The sequence below is a fragment of the Lacerta agilis genome, chromosome 9 (genome assembly GCF_009819535.1).
Source record: "Lacerta agilis isolate rLacAgi1 chromosome 9, rLacAgi1.pri, whole genome shotgun sequence".
In the NCBI taxonomy this organism is placed as follows: Eukaryota; Metazoa; Chordata; class Lepidosauria; order Squamata; family Lacertidae; genus Lacerta; species Lacerta agilis.
The window spans coordinates 71550100-71569131 of NC_046320.1; the positions used below are offsets into that span (position 1 = coordinate 71550100).

The following is a 19032-nucleotide window of genomic DNA, read 5'->3' on the forward strand; positions in this document are numbered from 1 at the left end:
TCGGCCCATCTCCACCCCTATTACTCCTTGCCCTCGCGAAGGAAGCATTTTCACAAGTTTTCTTTTTGGTGGGCTGTCCGTGCTTCCAAACACCTGGAAGTCACGACAGGGGCTTCTCCCCCACCTAGTAAATTCTGCCTCTGCATAAGTTACTCAGGTTTGGTTTTCTTTACCAGCCCACCCACCCACCCCGGTCGAAGCAGAGCAATAAGTCATTTACCTCAGCAGGGGACAAGCTCAGCTCCAATAATGAAACCCTTCCAAGGAGTGGGGGGGGGTCAAAATTTGTGACAAGCAGGTAGGTGGTTGGAGAGCAGCATCAGAGGGGAGGGGGAAGGAAATGAGAGGGGGAGGGGGGAAGGAAGCGAGAGAAAGCTTTCCCAGTTTTTACGCAAGCCGGAGCCTGAAAAGTTGCCAGAGCGCGTGCGGCAAGGAGACTAAAGAAGTACTATTGTGGGTTGAGTGACCTAGAACTGGGAGAAAAGAAAGCACAGGAGAACAAGCCCCTCTTTCAGCCGCCGAGGAGGAATCCCCCGGATCTCCTCCAGCCACAGGCTGCCCAACCAAACCGGGGCAAAGCCAAGGCACCGCTCTTTGCGCCGCGCGTTTGGAGAGGCCACAGCCGGAGGGCGCGGCGCAGGCGGCCAACTTGCGCTCCCGCGCTCCGCCGGCCCTAAGCAACACACCTGAGTTAGCAGCGGCAGAGGACTCCCCCTCCCCAGTCCCAGTCCCCCACCCCAAGGGACTCGTTGGGGGGCTGCAAAGCCCCCCGCCCACGGCAGGCAGAGAGCTCGATGGTGGTTTCTGCCCAGCCAGCCCAGCTTTGCGCCCTGGAAGGCGGGGGCGACGTGACTAACCTTGCCTGGTGAGGTCTGGTGGCGGCTCCGCTTGACGCTGCTGCGGAAGAACGCACAACTGCCTTTTCCTCCATGCAGCCTTTTTAAGCAGCCACGTCCCTGCTGTGCGTGCTCGGGCTCCTAGGAGCCTCCAAGCCCCCTCGCGACACATGCATCCATTGGCTCCTGAGACGTGGGTCCCGGGCAAGGGCGAGTCCCGGCCTTGCTCCGGGGCGGAGAGAGATGCGCGCCCGCGAGAGCGCGGTCTGAGGCTGCGAGCGGAACCAGGAGTGAAGGAGGCAGCGGCAGGGAAACAGGCGCAGCTTCCTCGACCATTTTTAAAAGGAGGGCTTCCCCCCTCGACCTCACCCACCACCCGCCGCCCCTGGCCCAGCCCACAGCTGCCTACCTCGTCGTCGCCTCGATGCAGCAGCCAGCAGCAGCTCCACACCAGCAGCAGCAGCCACACCTCTGGAGGGAAACTGCTGCTGTCTGCTGCTGCGCCTGCGCTGGCAAAAACGAGGCACGACGCATGAGCACAGCAGCACAGCAGCAGCACCCTCAGCCTCCGGAGGGCGGGCCGCTGGCCAGCTGGAGGGCGGCCGCTGCCGCTGGCCAGCTGCAGAAGTGGACAGGCGTATCCGCCCCGGAGCCCCGGAGCCGCGGCAAAGGTGTAAAAGAGCCGCAGGTTGCAGACCCCCGGTGTAGGCTGTATGTGTGCCATATATGTAGTTTATGGATGAGCACATACATTCATGTGCGTACATTGGTCACACACACTGCTGGAACATGTTCCTTAGAGGAGAGGACAATGCTCGCACCATTACCAGGAACAGTCACCATTGTTTGGTCAGAACCCACTTGACCCTCCTCCTGGTCTAGGGCTGTGGTTTGGGATAATACCAAACCAGCAACTCTCTCCACATTCTGTTCCCTAAGGAAAGATCATGGCAGGTCATGGGAGGCTTTGCGGGAGAGGGGATGTGGGGCGAAACCTGGTGCGGAGCAATTTACAAAAATGTATCAAAAGGTGTCATAAGCCGTCCCAAGGCTCTGAGGTGGTTTCAAAGTATCATAGCCAGCCCACGTCACCACAGATTCCAGATTGATCCAAGTAAGTCCAGAACGGGGAATCTCCACTTGGAGTGGTGCCTCAAAAGGTTGTGGACTCACGTTCATTGGAGGTTTTTTAAGCAGAGGTTGGATGGCCATCTGTCATGGGTGCTTTAGTTGAGATTCCTTCATTGCACAGGGTTGAACTAGGTGGACTTTGGTTTCCCTTCCAACTCTACAATTCTATGAACACCCATCAAACAAAATTAGCATGGCCAATGGAAATGGATGGTAGCATTTGGAAGACTGCAGATTTCCAAGAGCAGCATGATGGAACACAATGAAGAGGTTCCCCAGCAGGTTGCAGCAAGTGGACATTTTGCGTTTTATAGTGTTCCAAGATATTCATGGGCATCCCTTTCATGTGTGAGAGTGCCTTGAAAGTAGAATAAGTGACTTCTGCTACAGTGGTACCTCGGGTTACAGATGCTTCATGTTGCAGATGCTTCAGGTTACAGATTCCGCTAACCCAGAAATAGTACCTCGGGTTAAGAACTTTGCTTCAGGATGAGAACAGAAATTGCGCAGTGGTGGCGCAGCGGCAGCAGGAGGCCCCATTAGCTAAAGTGGTACCTCAGGTTAAGAACAGTTTCAGGTTAAGAACGGACCTCCAGAACGAATTAAGTTCTTAACCCGAGGTACCACTGTATTTGTGGAATGCTGATTGGCTGCCTGCCAGTCCCAATCAGGAAGGAGCAGAATGGGAAGAGTTCTGGAATGTTCTGCATCAAAGTGGAAGGTGGTTGGAGCCGTTGAAGGAAGGAACATCTGCAGGAAGAAGCTGAGGCAGAGAGAAGATAAAGGATTCAGTGAGGCACCACGGTATCCAAAGTGAGGGGGATAAATCATTCATAATCAGCTGCCTTTTTCTAAGTCCAGCCATTGGTTGTCTTGCCCCATGTGCTATCTAGCCAACTGGCAACAGCTGCCCAGGATCTCTGGCAAAGATAGGTCTTTCCCAGACCTACTGCTGGGGTTCCTTATGATGGGAGATGCTGCAGATTGTATCAGGGCCTTCTGAATGAAGTATGTGGTCTGTCACTGAGCTAGAACTCGGAAGGCCCCATTTGCCCTATTATAGTGGGAGATGAGCAGATCCTGTAGTTCTCCAGGGAATAGGCGACTCCATGTTTGAAAACAAAGTGAGGGCTAGATGCACGCAAGTTTTTCATGCCAACTCCCTTGTATATGAATAGCATGGTGTGACTGCTCTGTAAATGGTAGCTTTGTCTCAAGACATTATTTTAATAGTTTACTCCATTAAATGGTCACATAGAAGAACTCCAGGATGAGACAACACTCAACATGAGGAGATAAGATGGAAGCCAAGAAAAAGATCTTGTCAACAGAAAGAGGCAAGTTTTTGTAGGTTGTTATTCTGATTTGTCTTTGACTGCGAAATTATTTGATAGAAGTTGTGCTAACTATCTACTCTGTCATATGGTTCCGAACACAGGATGACATAAGTTGCCAATCCGAATGAGCAGTTAAAATGGCGGGAGGCCTGACATTCGCAGAAGGTAGGTTTTCCCCGCTGTTATTTCCTCCTCAGAGCAATACAGGAAGTCAGAGTTCCTCTACTCAATTCTGAGCCTTCCTTTCTGTCCCTCTGACTCCTGCTTCGTTTCCTTACTTCTGCCATGAGAGTGTGAAATTGAGGGACATGGCAGAGATCCATCTGGGCAACACTACTCTCAGGCTGAGTGCCTGCCTGTTTTCCACCTTCCAACATTTTATTAAATTTTATTAAATTTAATAAAAGAAATGAACCATACTGTTCATTAATTGAAACAATCATTTGATGCTTTATCTTTTACTTTGTTACTCCATCGTCAGCACATATGAACTGACATTAGTCCTAGGTTCATGCAGTCGTATCTTTATTCAGCTAGATTAATGATGCATTTAAATAGCATTGCTATATATTTCACCTAATCAATCCCCAGGATTAGCTGCATTTTATACCTTACTAGCAGGTAGTGCTTGATGCTGCCTGGGACCTCAGAATGTTGTGTTTTTTAAATGGATACTGTAATATATGAGTTTGGACCCATTGTGCCATCAGTTGAGTGAAGTCATGCCAAATACATATTTGATTCAATATAGCACTTGTGGGGAGACCCTGTCAGGCTGCCAGGAATGCCCTTCCGTCTGGGGTCCAACGCTGTAAGCAGAAACCGGAAAGGCTTGGCCGTAATTAACTTTATTGCTCAGTGACCAAGGAAACAGCGCACTGCACATACATCAGCTAAGCCAGTCAGTTGCAGAAGCTAAAGTTCCATCTCTCCCTTATTTATACCTCCCTCCATGCATTTTTTCGCAGTGACTCGACTTCTCTTAATTGTTCTAGCCTTTTCTCGACCCTTTTTCTGTGGCTACCTCAAGCATCTCCCCTTCACCCTCACTTTCTGAAGCTGATTCCTCCCTGTCCCACCAGTCCGAACCTCGTTCAAAGTCCCCTCCCCGCTCAGGTGCCTCCTGGACTGCTGGCTGCCACCAAACTTCCTCAACCAGCCAATCCCTGACAGCCTCCCAACCTCACCACAGGAAACCTCATACAGAGTTTGGTGAACACATCTCAAGTTTTGGAGGGGGTTACCCTACTGGGGTTTAGCTCCTAGTACACAGCGCCTTTTCTATTCCCTTTTTATGAGCTGATGTTCTAATAAATTACATATTATGTGATCCAACACCACAATGCAGCTTCCCAAACCAGTGTGGCTTCTAGATCGAATGCAGCTTCCAGATCCAATGTGGCTTCCAGATCCAATGTGGCTTCTAGATCCAATGTCTCTTCTAGATCCAGTGTGGCATCCAGAACAAAACTAAAAGGCAGACGAAAACCACCTCCTAGAAAGGGTGTGTATGCAGCACACACAGAAGTGGTTCATAGCATAGATGAGGAACACACTGGAAAGGAAAAGTGGGAGAGCAACAAGAAGCATCTGTGACCAGTCATGGTGGGGAGGGCTGGAGAAAAGCTAGCAGTGCTCTGTCATCCAACAGACTCACTTAGTCAAACCAACCAACCAGGGTTTAAGTCCAACATCCTCTGGTGGCTATGGCAGCAGTGGTGTGAAGAACCAAGCTTCAGCCTATGTTCGCTCCTCTCTCCTTATTTAAACTGGGAACCTCAAGCAGAAAGAAATGGCAGGCAAGAAAGACTTCTCCATTCACTTAGCCTGACATTGACATAGGAGACAGGCTTAGAAAGCTGGCTTTGGCTTGCTCATCCTGAGATCCCTATGGCAGGGGAAAGAGAACTTGGCAGGTGTGGTCATTCAAGTGTGGCCTGAATGCTCCATCACAGAGCGGAGGCAGGAGAAGCAGGGGCGACCCCACCCATTCATGAGGCAGACTGCCTCAGCTATAGAATCTAATGGGCACATGCTCCTCCATCACTGGAGAAGTGGTAGAGGTGGTTTCTGGGTTAGAGCTCAATTGAAATCACCTGAAGACCCCATGTCCTTGTGTGGCCTCACCAGGATCTTGGGAAGATTTACGCAAGGCCTCTGTGCGATCTCATGGGGCTCTTGTGAGATCTTGCCAGAACCCGGAAGCTGCAGCTGCACGACCCTGGTAAGCCAGACTTCAGCAGGGGCAACAAGGTGGGGTTAATGGCATGCAAACATGGTGGCACCTTCCCATTTTGCCTCAGGTGGCAAAGCAGAATGGACCACTCCATAGCTTAAAGCTATGTATGAGGAGGGGACTTCTTGGACCTCTTTATGGTGAAGCCCAACTGGTGCCAAGGCCATGCTCTGGTGGCTTCCACTGGGACTACTTATTGAGGTGCTGTTCATATAATCTTTTGTTCCCAAGTCTGCATCTTTGTTATAAGAAAGGATTGTGTGTGTGTTTTGATGTTTTGGAATGTCTTAGTTGTTTATTAGTGCAGACGCCTTAAGAGACAACTTACATATTAGAAAACACCCCCTAACAATTATAGATTATTTCCAGTAGCACCTTAGAGACTAACTGAGTTTGTTCTTGGTATGAGCTTTCGTGTGCATGCCACTTCGTCAGACACACGGCTACCCACCAATTCATAGATTTGTTTGATATAGGATTGTGTTTTAAAGCTTCACTGGGTCCAACACCCTGTTCTCACAGTGGCCAAACAGATGCCTACAGGAAGCCTGCAAGCAGGACCTGAATACAACAGCGTAGTCCTTATTTGCAATACCCAGCAATGGTGTTTGAGATGCATACTTGCCTCTAACAGTGAATGCAGAACACAGCCGCTGTAGCTGGTCAACCCTCACCTCCATGAGTCTGTCTAATCTTCTTTTAAAAAGCCACCCAGGTTGATGGGCATCACTACTCCTTGTGGGAGTAAATTCCATAGTTCAACTATGTTTTCTGTCTCGCCTTATTTTCTTGTATATACAGTATGTTAATAGCTTTATGCGTCAGCAAGAATTCCAAAAAACACAGCAAAATGAACCATACCTTAATGGGACAGTGGCGGGATGTTCATAGTGATCGTTAAAGCATAATTTTCTTTTTCTTTTTTTTTGCACTTCAAGGAAAATTTGCTGCGGTATTGCAGCAACTAAGAGAGTGCAATCTACCTTCCCTCGCTGCATCTATTGCGGTCGTGCTGTGCCTGGTCCTGTTTTTTGCTGCAGTTGGAGTAATTAATCTGTGTAAGTTCAACTCCAGGGTGGGGGCTATAGAGTTATCCTGGTTGGCTTTACATCATTTTGAAGAACACTTTCAAAAGTGGGGGCATCATACAGCCTCAGCTAAGCCCTTTTACCTCTCAGTGTGTGAGGTAAGAAAGTGGTTGAATCTCACCCATTGAAACAAATGCTTCTTGTCCCTGAATACTCCAGAGGACCTGCATTTGTTGTTTAGATCGCTTAGTCGTGTCCGACTCTTTGTGACCCCATGGACCAGATCATGGCAGGCACTCCTGTCTTCCACTGCCTCCCGCAGTTTGGTCAGACTCATGTTGGTAGCTTTGAGAATACTTTCCAACCATCTCGTCCTCTGTCGTCCCCTTCTCCTTGTGCCTTGTGCCCTCAATCTTTCCCAACATCAGGGTCTTTTCCAGAGAGTCTTCTCTTCTCATGAGGTGGCCAAAGTATTGGAGCCTCAGCTTCAGGATCTGTCCTTCCAGTGAGCACTCAGGGCTGATTTCTTAAGAATGGAGAGGTTTGATCTTCTTGCAGTCCATGGGACTCTCAAGAGTCTCCTCCAGCACCATATTCAAAAGCATCAATTCTTCGGCAATCAGCTTTCTTTATGGTCCAGCTCTCACTTCCATACATTACTACTGGGAAAACCATAGCTTTAACTATACGGACCTTTGTCGCAAGGGTGATGTCTCTGCTTTTTAAGATGCTGTCTAGGTTTGTCATCCACCACTAATGTACTTTCCAACAATCTTGTCCTCTGTCGTCCCCTTCTCCTTGTGCCCTCCATCTTTCCCAACATCAGGGTCTTTTTCAGGGAGTCTTCTCTTCTCATGAGGTAGCCAAATTCTTGGAGCCTCAGCTTCAGGATCTGTCCTTCCAGTGAACTCCTTCATGGATCACTGCCTTGTTGTGGCAAAGGGGCTTGATTAACACAGAGAAACTATGAGCTATGCCATGCAGGGCCACCCAAGATGGACAGGTCATAGTGGAGAGGTTTTGACTAAACGTGATCCACCTGGAGAAGGAACTGGCAAGCCACTCCAGTATCCCTGCCAAGAAAGCTCCATGGACAAAGACAACAGAGACTTCATAGGCCCAACTTTGTTTGTTGTTTGTTTGTATTCCGCCATTTCCCTAGACTGGGACTCAAACACAGCTTACCATAGCCGCCCGGGATCTTATAACACAGGTCCTAAGGATCTTCATTGGCTCCCAGTACTTTCCGAGCACAATTCAAAGTGCTGGCACTGACCTTTAAAAACCCTAAACGACCTTGGCTCAGTATACCTGAAGGAGCATCTCCACTCCCATCGTTTCAGTCCGGACAGATCCAGTGCCAAGGGCCTCCTGGCGGTTCCTTCCCTGCAAGAAGTGAGGTTACAGGGAACCAGGCAGAGGGCCTTCTCAGTAGTGGCAGCCTGCCCTGTGGAACACCCTCCCATCAGATGTCAAGGAAATAAACAATTATCTGACTTTAGAAGACATCTGAAGACAGCCCTGTATCAGGAAGTTTTTAATGTTTGATGTTTTATTGTGTTTTGTATGTGCTGGAAGCTGCCCAGAGTTGCTGGGGAAACCTAGACAGATTATTCTTTCCAGTAGCACCTTAGAGACCAACTGAGTTTGTTTTTGGTATGAGCTTTCGTGTGCATTCACACTTCTTCAGATCTGAAGAAGTGTGCATGCACACGAAAGCTCATACCAAGAACAAACTCAGTTGGTCTCTAAGGTGCTACTGGAAAGAATCTTCTATTTTGTTTCGACTATGGCAGACCAGCATGGCTACTCACCTGTAACTAAAAATATTATTATTATTATTATTATTATTATTATTATTACAACAGATAAAACAGAGAAAGCAAAAACATAGATACAATCATCACCAAACAGCATTAAACACTAATGATATTAAAATAATATAAATAAAGAACTATTAAAAATAAACAACTATAAGAAAAACATCACAGCACCAGGTCTTTCGTTCAAAACAGTCAGTTCCTAAAGTCTGTGTGAGATAAGAAAGTCTTCACTGCATTGGAAGGGCAACATTGTGGAGCATCCTGCAGAGCTCTTTCTCCTACCGTGCAATTCTCTGCTGCTATTTCTTCTAATCTTTGTCTGCTGAATGAGAGATTCCTTATCTTAATCAACTCTTCTAACTTGTACAGGGGATCTCTGTTTCACACATTTGCTGGCTGTGCCTCCTCCTAGGAATACAGGTCTGCAGTCTGTCCGCCTTGTTCCTGCCTGCTCTTGTGGTGGCAGAAAGCCTTTTCCACTGGCAAGATAAAATGGGAGGGAGGTGTTGCATCCCTAGTCAGTTATGATGTCATCACCCAATGTGCCCATGATCTTTGCATGACTATATTCCAAGGAAGACATCAAATCATAATGGACTCAGCAGGGCTGGGAGAACCAGTTCACCAGGTATACAAGACTGCAGATCGCCTGCTAGAAAATATGTTGTTGTTGTTGTTCAGTCGTTCAGTCGTGTCCGACTCTTCGTGACCCCATGGACCAGAGCACGCCAGGCACGCCTATCCTTCACTGCCTCTCACAGTTTGGCCAAACTCATGTTAGTAGCTTCGAGAACACTGTCCAACCATCTCATCCTCTGTCGTCCCCTTCTCCTTGTGCCCTCCATCTTTCCCAACATCAGGGTCTTTTCCAGGAAGTCTTCTCTTCTCATGAGGTGGCCAAAGTACTGGAGCCTCAACTTCAGGATCTGTCCTTCTAGTGAGCACTCAGGGCTGATTTCTTTAAGAATTGATAGGTTTGATCTTCTTGCAGTCCATGGGACTCTCAAGAAAATATGACTGTCATAGAAAAAGCAGAACAAAATAAAAATTTCTTTCCAGTAGCACCTTAGAGACCAACTAAGTTTGTTCTTGGTATGAGCTTTCGTGTGCATGCACACTTCTTCAGATACACAGATATACAGAAGTGTGCATGCACACGAAAGCTCATACCAAGAACAAACTTAGTTGGTCTCTAAGGTGCTACTGGAAAGAAATTTTATTTTGTTTTGACTATGGCAGACCAACACGGCTACCCGCCTGTAACTATACAAAAAGCAGGTTTCACAGCGAAGGCACAGGGAGTCTTGATTCAAAAATCATTCTAAGCAATTATTATTTTTTGGGTCGGGGAGGGGTGTAGCACATTCATGCCTAGACTAGTGTGTTGGAATAACATTTCTTTTTCTCTTTAATCCCTTCTAGATATCTACGAGCTGAACAAAATGCGTCTAGAAAAGAGAGCAATGAACACTATCAGAGACTTTATGATAAAAAGGGAACCGTCCCTTCAGAACAAGAATGGTAAGTGATAAGTTTCCATCAGTATACTCATGCCATACACCCCATCAAGTGGTATTGCCCCACCGTAGAGCTTGTTTCAAGTCTCTTATGTACAGAGGGGAAAGTAGCGGGAGAGTGATTGGATTGGATTGGAAGAGGAAGAATTAAGAGCCCACCTTTCCTCCAACACTGGTCCTCTGAAAATGCCCCTCTTCCCACAAACAACCACTTTCAAATATGCAGCGTGGGCAGCCTGTGTCTGCTGAAGCCTGGACCTGTTAAATCAGAACCAATCATTGCCCAGTTCCTTTGTATATCTGTCCGTTTTGTTATGATTTCCCTGAATTGGTTGACTTTGCAATGGGACTGGCTAGGATTGCCTCCTTTTTGCCCTTCCTTCAGCAAGTGGCGACATTTTTTATTCCAACAGGCCTCTAGGAACTGGCTGTTTTTTAAGGAAAGGGCTGGCACTGTGGTGTTTTGTAATGTTGTTATTCGTATTTTCAAAAAAATTGATTTTAATGTTGTTTTGTTTTTATTAATGTTTAATAACTTTTAAATGATTGACTTTACTGTGATTTTAGCTTTTCTATTTTATCTGTGTTTTGCATTCTTTTATCTGTAAACTCCCTTAAGTCCCAGTCTGGGGGGGAAAGTGAGATACAAATAAATATTACTATAATAATAATGAATTTACACTTCCGCTGGAGCGCCATTGCTAGACGGCGGGGGGTCGTCTCAGTCCCGAGAGACCCCGGCGATTTCGGGCAATAGGGGCCCCTGTACCCGCGCTACAGCCCCCGAAAAAAACCCAGTCAAGAGTCTTGGGGACGTGGGATCCGGCGGGTGCCATAAAGCGCCCTGTTTTCTCCCCGGCAGACCCTGAAGGGACTGCTGAGAGGAGTGAAGAGGACGCGGCACTGTGGATCGATCGCTAGCCCGGCTTCGCGAAGCAGCACAGCTGTCAGTTTTGAGCGCTTCATCCTTCCCTTAATTTGGATTTCAAAGCTGAACTACCGTGAGTAGAATTGAAAGAAGGGCTTAATTTGCAATTGAAATTCGGCATGGGAGAGGGGTGAAAAAGGGAAGTCCACCCCCCCCCCCATTTGCGTTAAAGGAAAGTAACGGCAAAGTTAGCTGAAGCCGCGATTGTTTCTCTGTTCTTCTGTCATCTGCCTCTGAGTGAGACTGAGAATACCCCCCCCCCAGGGGCAGGGGGAAGGGGGGTTTAAAAGACTGTTTTTCTACCCCTGTGGATTTACAATTATATACTTTAAAGGCGCCCCTCACCCTCTGGATTATGGATTCCGGGTCAGTCAGCGGGCAGCCATTGTTAAGACTTAAAGACCTGTGATTTTTGTTTCCGACTTGGATACTTTGAAACCGTTTGCTTGCCTGGATATTAAATTGACTTTCTGTTCTTACTTTTTGCAACAAAGTGAACTTTTAAAAGGATTGGAGGAGTGCCTTGGACTTTTATTTCGTTGTTTCTATTGATCCGAGCCCTCTTTGTCTTGGCTGTAACTGTCCACAAAAAAGGGATTTGGAAATAGGCTGGTTCTGGGAGTTGGAGGCAAGGACTGCTGTGAAGAGATAGACTATTTTGAGTGACCTTGAGTTACTGGAGAGTTCCCAGACTCTTCACGGACGTGTTGACTTTATCTCCAAGGTTGCGCCAACTGTTGCTATGGAAGCTGGTACGCCAGTAGGTCAAATTGTTACTAGAAAAAAACAACAGCAAGAAAGGAAAGGCTCTATGAAAGGGGAAGAACAGATTCTGGCAGCGATTGCCAGTCTCTCAGATAGTTTGAAAGCAAGTGTTCAAACGCTTTCAAGTGATATTCAAGAGCTGAGAAAGGACGTAAAAGAAAATACTGAATTTATTAAGCAAAATACACAAGGAATAAAGAAGATTGGTAAAGACGTAGCTGTTTTAAAAGAAGATATTGAATTAACTAAACAACGGGTGGCGGCAGTGGATCAAAAAGTGGAATCGTTGGAGGAGGGCAAAATTAAAATTTGGAACGACAACAGGAAGCAGCTGATATTGCGATTGCTACATTACAACTTAAGGAGAGAGAACAGAATTTAAAAGTGAGAGATTTACCCGAATTAGAACAGGAGAATCTGAAAGAATACATAGTGAAGGAATTTGCCACATTTTGGGACTTGGATGAGGAGAGCTTGGCTGCTACAATTGTAAAGGCCTACAGATTTGCAACCAAAGGAGGAAGAGGGAAAAAAGGTTCAAAGGGGGTGAGTGATTGTATGGTGGTTTTTCAAAATAGAGACCAAAGAGACCAGATATTAGGCCTACATTACAAGAAGAGTTTGGAGATTCAGAACCAACCAATTATTCTTTTTAAAGATATCCCAAAATATTTTTTGGATGCAAGAAAACCCTTCACTGATTTGACATTTCAACTTAGAAAGAAAGGTATTTTTTTCAAGTGGGAATTTCCTAAAGGACTCACCTTCACATATAAAGAGAAAAGAATAAAGATCAGATCTGTCGAAGATAAAGCTAAATTTTTGGATAAGTACGCTGCTGAGTTTGAAGGAACTGCAAAGGCCCCCTATCCTGCATTGGACTTTCCTACACTACCACCACCGTTACCACAAAGAAAAGACCCATTGGAACAGCGGGGCGCAACAGGAGGAACAGACCCGGAACCAAACCTTGATCAAGAATAAAAGGAACCTTATTAGAATAACAACATGGCGTTAAAGATACTAACTTGGAACATTCACGGTTTTAACTCTAAGGCCAAGAGGAACCAGGTAAATCACATATTGGAAAAGAAAAATTTGGACTTAATATGTTTACAAGAAACGCATGTGATAAGACAACACAGAAGAGTTCTTCAAAAGGTTTTAACAAAAAATCTGACTGGATTAGAAAGAGACAAATTACAGAATTTGACCGGTTTGAACTTTGTCAATAAAGTAAAGTATCTGGGTGTTAATATGACTGCTAAGAACTTAAATCTTTATAAAGACAATTATGAAAAGTTGTGGAATGAAATCAAAAGAGACTTAGATATATGGACAAGGTTAAAACTATCTCTATTAGGGAGTATTTCAGTGGTGAAGATGAATGTTTTACCGAAGATGCTGTTTTTACTTCAAGTCCTACCGATTATTGAGAGAATGGAATGTTTTAAGAGGTGGCAAAAAGACTTGTCGAAATTTATATGGCAAGGGAGAAAACCTAGGATAAAGTACAAGATTCTAACTGACTCTAAAGATAGAGGAGGATTCTCCCTACCAGATTTAAGGATATATTTTGAGGCCGCTGCTTTTTGTTGGTTGAAAGAATGGTTTTTACTAAAAGACTCTGATGTGTTAGATCTGGAAGGACATGACAATATTTTTGGTTGGCACGCATATCTTTGGTACGATAAGGTTAAAGCACATAGAGGTTTTAAAACACATATTATAAGAAATGCATTGTTTAAGGTTTGGTTGAGGAATAAAGACTTGTTAGAAAGGAAAACACCCAGATGGCTTTCACCATTGGAAGCAAAAGCTCATAAAATGATTAACATGCAAACTAATTGGCCTAAATATGAAGACATATTAATTCAGGAGGGAGGAGTCTTTAAGCTGAAAAGTTATGAGTTTTTAAAAGATAGAGTAACAAATTGGTTGCAATATTGTCAGATAAATGAATTGTATAAGATGGATAAGAAAAATGGTTTTCAGGTAGAGAAATCCAAACTGGAAACAGAATTGTTAATACCAGATACGAAAAATCTTTCCAGAATGTATAATTTGCTGCTTGAGTGGCATACAAAAGATGAATTGGTTAAATCCGCAATGATAGATTGGGCGAAGGATGTTGGTCATAATATTATGATGGAGGACTGGGAAAAATTGTGGAAAAGTGGTATTAAATTTACAGCTTCCAATACTTTGAGAGAGAACCTGATGAAAATGATGTATAGATGGTATTTAACTCCTGTAAAACTTGCTAAAATTTATCATGGTTCTAGCAATAAGTGTTGGAAATGTAAACAAGTGGAAGGTATTTTTTTTTCATTTGTGGTGGACATGTCCGAAAGTAAAAGACTTCTGGGAGAAGATTTATAATGAACTTAAATAGGTGTTGAAAAACACATTTGTTAAAAAACCAGAGGCCTTTTTACTAGGTATTGTTAATCAGGAAATCCCAGTCCAAGATAAAGTAATTTTTATGTATGCCACGACAGCAGCAAGGTTATTGTTAGCAAAGAACTGGAAGACAGAGGTGATTCCGACAGTTGAAGAATGGCAGCTGAAGATGATTGAGTATATGGAGCTCGCCGAAATGACCGGGAAAATCCGTGACCAGAGGGATGATGCGGTGGAGAAGGATTGGAAGAAATTTAAAGACTATCTAAGAAATCATGTTAAAATTAAGATTTAAGATGAGCAGACGGAAGTAAAAGGCAACAGCTAGTATAATTTAGAATTAAAAGAATAGGTTTAAAAGTATATACTATTTGTTAGATTTATGTGATTTAAAGTTACTACTGATGAGACACAATGTACGCAGAAGGAGAGGGTGTGAGGAGGTCCTTAAGACAATGTAAAGGAAGATGTATTGGAGTATCATAATGTATTGATGTTGTTAGTTTTTCTCTTTTGTTTGTTTGTTTAGTTGTTTTGTGTGTTTTTGTATTGTTTTTTTATATATATTTTATGTTCTTATACCAGAAAATAAAAAACTTTTGAAAAAATATATAATAAAAATGAATTTGCGAATCCCAGAAGAAACAAAACCCATGGGGGGGGGGGGTAGGAATTGGGGTGCAGCATGGACAATTTTAATATTGAAAAACCTATCATTGTAAGAGAAGACTCAACATGCTTAGAAACTGACTCGTGCACCAGAAAGTCCTAAAATTCTATGTTAAGTTGGCCATCTTAATTTCTGCACCATGTGTATGCAGTTCCCATGTGCTACAGTATCACACATGGGGTGAGGTGACTAGAAATATGCATGTAAGACATGAAGTGTGGTTTTAAATTAGGCCCATTTTATCAATTACAGCTTAAGACTTTAAGTTCTTGGTTCAAAGGGAAGGCCAATGTGCAGTAAGTATTCCTAAATACTTGATCTCCTAAACCAGTTATACAGGTGAAACTCGAAAAATTAGAATATGGTGGAAAAGTCCATTTATGTAAGCAATTGTTTTCATTAGCCACTGGAGTTTAATATATGAGATAGACTCATGACATGCAAAGCAAGATATGTCAAGCCTTTGTTTGTTGTAATTGTGATGATTATGGCGTTGAAAACCCCAAAGTTGAGATTGTTAATTTGGGGTTCTCATCAGCTGTACGCCATAATCCTCACAATTATAACAAATAAAGGCTTGACATATCTCGCTTTGCATATCATGAGTCTATCTCATATATTAGTTTCACCTTTTAAGTTGAATTACTGAAAGAAATGAACCTTTCCACGATATTCTAATTTTTCGAGTTTCACCTGTAATTGTGTGAGCTTACCCTGTAAGGAGGAAATGTGGCTTTAATTCCACCGTCCCTCTCCTCTGCCCATGACACACCCCTTCAGTTGAGGAGGAAGGCTTTCCTGATTCACGTCTCCCGGATGCCCCATAACTCCATGGGAATGGCACAGGTTAGCCTCCAAAATTATATTTTGCCCCCAGGTCCTGCAAGTCTCTGTGCAAGTCTCCAGTACCACTGTTCTTCTGAAAAGTGCTCACCCTTCTTGCCAAGCTATTCCCCACTTTGATTTTGAATTTATTGATAAGATGGTTAATAGCTACAGAATTGAGATGCATAGAACTGATTTAATAAAATGGAAGTTGTGACTCAGACCACATTAAATGGCTTAATTCTAGCATTGGCCCTACATAAATCATTATGTTTGGCTATTTTGGCTAAGCAGGCAAGTGAACATTGCCAAGTGATGCCAGTTTCAGCCATGTACTTTGGAACATTGGAGGCTGGACTTGTGCGAGTGTAAAACATGGGTCCCACCGCTAACCTCTGGCATCTCCTCAGTTGCGGTTCCAACTCAATATTCTCATGGCTTTTCTAAAACTTTTAATTAATCCTATGACATTCAATTTGAGAATTTTGTGTACTGAACATTTTGCAGCAAACTGTAAGTTTGAATGTGGAGAATTTGCCCGAGAACATTTTCAGTTGCAGAAAGCACATATCTATTGCTGGCACCACAAATACTACTTGGGGGACCTAAGTTACACTTGAAAGCTTGAGCCTTTATTCAGTATTAGCAAAACAGTAAAGGGATATGTGTATGAAGCTCGTACATTGAAAATTCCACTTGAATAGGGCAATCTCCATCCAGTGTGTCCTTGTGTGCTCTTCATAAAGAAGACACACAACCCACTCCCTTTCAAGAACCATGAAGGCCAAGCCACAAAATAGCCTTCTCCAGGAGATAGGACAGGTTTTACCATCAGTATACCAATATCCCTCAGTAGAAAGGAAATGGATGTAAGCATTGGCCCTATTGGGGCAAGGGTGGAGTAAACCTTGGTCATCCCAGACACTGAGAACCAGGACTCCTCATATCTAGGCTCCATAGCAGGGTTCTACTTCTTCTTTTCATGCTGGAATGTGATCGTACATCAGATTTTGGAAAATGACTTTTTTATATACATAGATGGATGTTTGAATTACCACTGACTTGAATTATTCAAACTTTTTAGATTCTGAAATATTTCGTGGAGCTCAGAAGTTAGCAGATGAATTGGTTGCATGGAACTTCAAAGTATATGAAGTACAAATTGCAATTGGTAAGTTCCCTTGAGACAATGATACTGAACTATTGGAATTTGTTTGTCTGCAAAGCTCTTGAAGGTTCAGGGGCCCAGCTGCCCTCTGCCTCTCACACACTACTTTGATAAAACAGATTGAGCAATTCAGACCTTCACAATCCAGGAAGAAATTCAGTTGTGAAGAACCTTGTGCCTTTGGATTTTTGTGGCTCTGCAAGTTGATGAGCTCCTTCTTGAAAGACTTCCTAATTAATGGTGGAAATTGGTTGGAATTGTGGGAGTTTGGGATACAGGAATGTCTCGCACCCAATATGAGGTGAGCCAGGACCCTTCCAGATTTAGTCTTGAGATCATATTTCTTCATCACCACTACCACTGCAAATCAACAGAGAGTGCTGTTGTGCTCAGATCCTACCTGCAAGAGTTCCCATGGGCCACTGTGAGAACAAGATGTTGGAATACATAAGGTTTTTTTTCCTGATCCAGCAGGTGTTTATGTTTTTAATCCTCTCTACCAGGTCTCCTTGCACCTGGGATGCTGCTGTTGCAGTACTCCATGTGTGAGTGGGAATGAGAGACCTTTATCCTGCTGTTCTGCTGTCATGTAAGTTTGGGAGAAGACAGAGGGGTGACAGGAAAGGGATTTCATTGTTATTTTAGGAGTTAGCAAATCCCACTAAATTGAGACTATAAGTGCACTCTAACTGTTGTGGGGTTTTTGTCATGAGACACACCTGAGTACCTCGGTCATGCACATTTGACAGTGGGGGAGGGACGAGAAAAGTTCTACACGAATAGGGGTGGCCTCCTTTTTTGCATATTTTCACTGAAATTCCAAATCAGTTCTGAAACATTATCAGTAGAAATTATTAAGGATGGTACCCATTTTAGTGCAGACCTAGTATATAGGCTGTCCAGATAAATGTATGAGAAAATTATTTGCAAATCAATTGGTGAATGCAAAGATGGTAATAGGGGGGGGGGGAAATGAATGACACTTTATCATTGAAACTAGCCTCTAAATATGTTCATTTCAGGAACAAACATTTCAGAGGGCAGAAGGCTGGCTTTCCTGTTACATTAGTAAATTGTGCTGCATGGTAATAAAATATCATTATGTAATTCACTTCAAGTGTGCGTGTATTTTAAAGTGATCTGCACAGACCTTCTGTTGCATATTTAGCAGATTAACTGCGCTGCAGAAAGCGTGCTGTTAAGTTGTGTTAAGCTGTGTCAGCAATTGGATATAGTATATAAAGAACAGTGTGTACCTCTCTCAGTACCCTGGTGAATACATATAGATTTAATGCAAGAGGAGTTTTTGTTTCTGTAATTAAAGCCAAGCAAAATATATTTTTGTGTTTCTTCATTGTTTCCTGAATGTGTGGTCTCCCCAGCATGCTTTCTGCAGTGCATTTAATCTGCTAAATATGCAACATCTTGGCTATGGGCCCAGAAGCTGAGTGAATGACTGCACATTTTTGGACTTTGAGAAAGATTTGAAAGCTCCTTCTCCTGTTGGTGTGGTTCTGTGGATCTGGAAGAATTCCAGAATGGTTGACCATGTTTCAGAAGCCGAGAAAGCTTTGACGTTTCCACAGCTGACAGATGAGAATTATAGTTTATGGCCGTTTCATGTGGAGGTGCTTCTGACCTCTTGAAATGTGTGGACCTATGTAACTGGGGACCCTCCTGACCCTGTGACAGATGCTTGGTAGAAAGAAGATGCGAAAGCCAGGGCGATAATTAATTTGGCTGTCAGCGACCAGCAAGTAGTATACATAAGAAAGAAGAAAACTGCCAAAGAAATGTGGGAAAGTCTTGCAGCAGTACATCTTAGAAAAAAGTCGGTGTCTGCATTGACGTTTCTCAAGCAGCTATACCAGACGAAGTTGCAGCCTGGTGGTGATTTGGTGGCACATTTGAGGTGTCTGGAGGCAATACTCAGTGAATTGATTCAAAGGGACATGGTGATACCTCATATTCAGTATGTATTTATCATTCTTTATTCACTTTATGAGGACTTTGATGTTGTAGCTAGCCAGATATCTGCTGTTCCACCAGCACAATTAACTGTGGAAGGGGTAATGGCAAGATTAATGGGTGGGTTGGACAGAAGGGAGGCTTGCATGATAAGCACTCCTATTTCCAGAAATGAGGAACGCCCTATGCAAACATGTGGTGATACAACCGCATTAAAAGTTGCCAAGTGTTGTTGGTTCTGCAATAAACAAAGACATTTTGCAAAGGACTGCAGATCCAAAAGAAGGCAAAGTACTCCCAAGTCCGTTTCAGTTCGTCAATCACAGTCGTCAGCCTAGCAGCCGATATCGTATCATAAAGATGGACATGAGCCACAAGCTTTTCATGCTCAGACAAC

General features: G+C 44.0%; 2 long non-coding RNA genes across 2 annotated transcripts; both read left to right on the top strand.

Annotated features, from left to right (window-relative positions):
• Positions 1-2659: 2659 nt before the first annotated feature.
• On the top strand, positions 2660-3275 carry LOC117053386. Its single transcript, XR_004427386.1, has 2 exons — positions 2660-2771; positions 3226-3275. It is a non-coding gene; the product is annotated as an uncharacterized LOC117053386 (long non-coding RNA).
• Positions 3276-6538: 3263 nt separating this feature from the next.
• LOC117053385 lies at positions 6539-16645 on the top strand. Its single transcript, XR_004427385.1, has 3 exons — positions 6539-6598; positions 9814-9912; positions 16584-16645. It is a non-coding gene; the product is annotated as an uncharacterized LOC117053385 (long non-coding RNA).
• Positions 16646-19032: the final 2387 nt, after the last annotated feature.